The 5,034-nt window shown below is 40.6% G+C and overlaps 1 long non-coding RNA gene across 1 annotated transcript in view; it reads right to left on the bottom strand.

Moving 5' to 3' along the window:
- Positions 1-1,562, bottom strand: part of LOC129375938 (uncharacterized) — a 2,089-nt gene extending 527 nt beyond the window's left edge. Inside the window, exons 1-2 of the long non-coding RNA XR_008607686.1 lie at positions 1,443-1,562; positions 395-486 (exon numbers count right to left, since the gene is read on the bottom strand). This is a non-coding gene — a long non-coding RNA (uncharacterized LOC129375938). The remainder of the gene's footprint in view (positions 1-394; positions 487-1,442) is intronic.
- Between the last annotated feature and the right edge of the window lie 3,472 nt (positions 1,563-5,034).

Genomic DNA, 5,034 nt, shown 5'->3' with positions numbered 1-5,034 from the left:
GGAGTTTAACATTTTATTTAAACATCTAACTGAAGCTGTTAGATGTTTAAATAAAGACATGAATATATTACCAAAGAAATATGTGAAAAGTACAGAATGGTCAACACAGTCTATATCCTTCTACTTAAATGAATATGCAAAGCATTCCATGTCTTACAAGTACATGGACAGTCTATGTGTGGGCATGGATAACGTCGCATATGCCGGTGTTTAAGTGTAAAATGTTTTAACAGGTCATATCTACGAGACAGAGAGAGACTACACTCCTTACATTTCCACATCCCCACGCAAATAAAGACAAATAACAGACTGGCCAAATAAATGTTTAGCTGAACCCTAGCTTTATAAGCTCTCTAACACTACATTCAGTCACTTTAGATCTGGCAAAACTAACTATTAGCCACTGAAATCTATAACTTGATAGCCGATGAGCCCCTTGACCAGTACTTAAGCAGGTGGATTACAGACAGGTGATCAGGTGATGTTCTGAAAAGAGATCAGATATTTTCAGCCATTAAAATATGCAATTCATACTGAACTGAGTTGTATCTTTTAGTACAAGTCCCTTGAATGCCTCATGAATAAAACCACAGGACACATGCAAGCACATATGTGCAGAACAGTGGTGAATTGAACATGGTAGAAAGTAATAGTAACAAAGGTCAAATGAGCACAAACAATCAACACAAAAAACATCAACATTTCAAAATTAAACCAATGAACTTCAATATTTTTCTGAGCTACAATTATTTGGGGACAACAAAGAAGAGTCCAAAAACCCCAACATCTTTACAGCAGAGGAATATGTATTTTAAAGAAAAAATAGAAAGCTCAAGTCTGTAATAATGGATAATCCATTGAGAGTTTTAGCCTGACAAAATATACTAGAAATCCATAACTAACAGGTATTTTAGGAACATTTAACAAAGCTCAGAAAGCAATGCTTTCTGCAGGTTTCACCGACTGAAATGTAGGACTTTTTATTACCATAATTAATTAAGAATCTCGATGATTATAGAAGGTACCAAAGTGTGTGTATCTACATTTACCTCCATAGTAACTTACTGAAATAGAATTAAAATAGTTAGAAATAGACTGATGTTAGATCAGTGTGTTAAAAATCCACTAAACCTCCAGGGAGCTCAGGAGGAGCAAAACTGTGACATTTCCGGGGTCCATTTGTGTCTCTGGCAGCAGCTTTGTACACTACATATGGCTCTGCAGACTTTTTTCGCACAGAATGTACCTAACATGGTGCGGCGATAAATGTAAACTTACCAATGATATCACATATAGCTATCTGCCTTAACCTAACCGACTTAATCTACAGAACATGAAATAATGTGACACAAGTATGGAACAAGTAGAAAATGGTGCAAATGTAAGACATTTTAAGTTACATATTTTTATATGGATTTAGATGAAAATAGTTTGACTCTTACCTTCTTCAAATTAAGTGGATGCACGCCAGGAATCTCCCCTCTGCCCTTGAAAAAACCCAATAAGGTGCAAGCCAGTTATCTCGCGTGATTTTCCGTAATCTCTTGATCTGGATCCTCTTCAGCGGGAGATGAGTCTGACACAATAGCGCTTGGAACTGACGTCACTGTGTTTTTTTTATTAGATTAACTTTGACAAATATTGATATTGAATAAAAAAAAACCAAACACACACACACATATATATATATATATATATATATATATATATATATATATATATATATATATATATATATATATATATATTATATATATATATATATAGCTCCCAGGCCTCTGGTAGAGGACCCGAGCTCAGAGGATAAGAACCACCCGCGGTGGGTATATATATGTTAATTAGATGTTAATTAGATGTATTCAAGTGAGATAACGTCATTCAATCACGTTAGTCCAGTTGAGAAAAAAAACCGATTGTCTCGCGTGTTCTCGCGTGATATCCCGTGATCTCACTCGTTGTCGTCAGCACAATATCAGTCTGACTATAATGAATCATGTTAGCTCAACATGATTCAATTTTATAAATGTGAAGTCGTGGAATATCTTGTTTATCCAACATGATTTTATCACGTTTTTGCTTCAAACCCAACATTATTGTGTGAACGGTACATGATATTCTTTTGTTAATGTAATACGCCCCGACGTTCTTTTTTTTTGGCGGAAGATCTAGCTGACGTAATTGAATCACGTTATCTCACCTTGAATACATTTTATTCCATTTGCGAGAGAAAACCGATTGTCTCGCGTATTCTCGCGTGATAGCCCGTGATTTCCCGTAATCTTGCGTGAACTTGCGTGATATCCCGTGATCTCACTCGTGGTCTTCAGCATAGGATCGGTCTGACTATAATGAATCATGTTCTCTCAACATGATTCAATTTTATAAACGTTGAAGTGTGGAATATCTTGTTTATGCAACATGATTGTATCATGTTTTTGGCTCAAACATGGAATTATTTAGTTAACAGTACATGATATTCTTTTGTTAATGTGATAACCCCCGAGGTTCCTTTTTTACAGTGTATATATGACAGTCCGAATGACATTGGGATGTCATTCGGACTAGAGAAATGTGGTCGGCTGGTCACAAAGAGGGGGAAGGTCATCCACACAGAAGGGGTCTCACTCCCAGAAGGAACAATAGAGGACAGTTACAAGTACCTAGGTATACCACAAGCAAATGGCAACCTCGATGAGGTCACAAGGAAAGGAGCCACAGCTAAATACCTCCAACGAATAAGGCAAGTCCTGAGAAGCCAGCTCAATGGCAAGAACAAAATCCGTGCGATAAAGCTATGCCCTGCCAGTAATCAGATACCCTGCTGGAATAATTAGCTGGCCAAAGGAGGAGATAAAAGCCACAGATATTAAGACCAGAAAGCTACTAACAATGCATGGAGGGTTCCATCCCAAATCCAGCACCCTGAGACTGTACACGAGCCGCAAGGACGGAGGCAGAGGACTAGTGAGTGTGAGAACCACTGTCCAGGACGAAACAACTAAGATCCATAAATACATCAGGGACAAAGCCTCAACAGACAATGTGCTCAGTGAATGTCTCAGACAACAGGGAACGGAGGTTGAGGTGCCAGAGATACCATCATGGGAGGACAAGCCCCTACATGGGATGTACCACCAGCAAATAACCCAAGTGGCTGATATCAGTAAATCCTACCAATGGCTGGAAAAAGCTGGACTCAAGGACAGCACAGAGGCCCTCATCCTGGCCGCCCAGGAACAGGCCCTAAACACCAGAGCAATAGAGGCCCAGATCTACCACACCAGACAAGACCCAAGGTGTAGGTTGTGCAAGGAGGCCCCTGAGACAGTCCAGCACATCACAGCAGGGTGCAAGATACTGGCAGGGAAAGCGTACATGGAGCGACATAACCAAGTGGCAGGCATAGTGTACAGAAACATCTGTGCAGAATATGGACTGGAACCCCAAGATCAAAGTGGGAAACACCCCCAAAGGTGGTGGAGAACGCCAGAGCTAAGATCCTGTGGGACTTCCAGATCCAGACAGACAAAATGGTAATGGCGAACCAACCAGACATTGTCGTAGTGGATAAACATCAGAGGAAAGCCGTTGTGGTTGATGTAGCAATACCAAGTGATTGCAACATCAGGAAAAAGGAGCACGAGAAACTGGAGAAATACCAGGGCCTCAGGGAAGAACTGGAGAGGGCCTGGAAGGTGAAGACCACAGTGGTGCCTGTGGTCATCGGGGCCCTCGGGGCAGTAACCCCCAAACTGGAGCAGTGGCTACAACAGATCCCAGGAACAACATCAGACATCTCAGTCCAGAATGTGCAGTCCTTGGCACAGCCAAGATACTGCGCAGAACCCTCAAGCTCCCAGGCCTCTGGTAGAGGACCCGAGCTCAGAGGATAAGGACCACCCGCGGTGGGTGAGAAGGGAATTTATATATATATATATATATATATATATATATATATATATATATATATATATATATATATATATATATATACACAATCTTAGAAAGCTTTTTTAAATATATACTACTATATTTTTAAAAATATAATAGTATATTATGTTTATAAGTGGGCAGGGTGAAAATAGCAAAATAAATTATTTTATTATGAGCCTCACCTGCGTCACCTGACTACACATCACTGGTAACTATAGCAACCAGTGACAGTTTAAAAGCCTACTGACACTTTCTGAAACTATGACATCACAATGTGAGTCCAAAGGCAGAATTCTGACATCACCAGCGATTATAAAAGCGCTCCTCACATCGATCTACTGTCGTCACAACCTGTTAGCAGCCGTTGGTGATACGTTTGTCTTGAGAGTTTGGTTCGCAGATCGCAGTGAGATTTTCAACGTGAAATCTTCACCGAATTTCTGGAGAAGTGATTTTAGTTTATAATCTGAATCAAGCAAAGGATACAATGGAGTCCAACCAGCCTAGAGTTGAAGAGGTCGCATCCGGAAACATTGCTGAAAGGGAATTACAGCCACCCAAGCCACTGAAGCGCAAGAAGAAGAAGGTGTCATTTGCAGTCTGGTGGGAGCTGCACAAAGCCGAGGAGCTGAAGAAGTCTGCTGAGAATATCGAACAGCAGGACTCTTCAGTGGTGGTTGAAAATGAATCGGTCACCAACACACTGGAGACAGTGGATCAAAAAGGGGACATGCAGCCACCTCAGAGTGAGTCCAACGAGAAGAACCAGGGACCATTTAAAACCTGGTCGGAAGAACACGTCCCCGCTTCCTTGAAAGAGGAAAGTTATTCTGATAAGACGCTCATTTCTACTACACAGCTAGTCACCAAAGACCAACCCATCTTCAAACTGCAGAAGACTCTGGAACAAAAAGCTGACGAATGTCCAGCTACTAGTGTTCCCAAGGAAAACGTCAAAACAACGAATTTAACTGAGATTCCTGGTAATCTAACTGCAAAAAATATTCATGCAGAAAAGAAAACAAGTCCACCAAAGTGTGCGTGTCTGGCCACATATGTGCAGTCTGTATTGGAACATATTGAAGTACAGACGAATCTCAT

The sequence above is a fragment of the Poeciliopsis prolifica genome, unplaced genomic scaffold (genome assembly GCF_027474105.1).
Source record: "Poeciliopsis prolifica strain line A6 unplaced genomic scaffold, Auburn_PproV2 SCAFFOLD041, whole genome shotgun sequence".
Classification (NCBI taxonomy): domain Eukaryota; kingdom Metazoa; phylum Chordata; class Actinopteri; order Cyprinodontiformes; family Poeciliidae; genus Poeciliopsis; species Poeciliopsis prolifica.
Note: the sequence above shows the minus strand (reverse complement) of the source record. Positions and strands in the feature narration are given on the sequence as shown.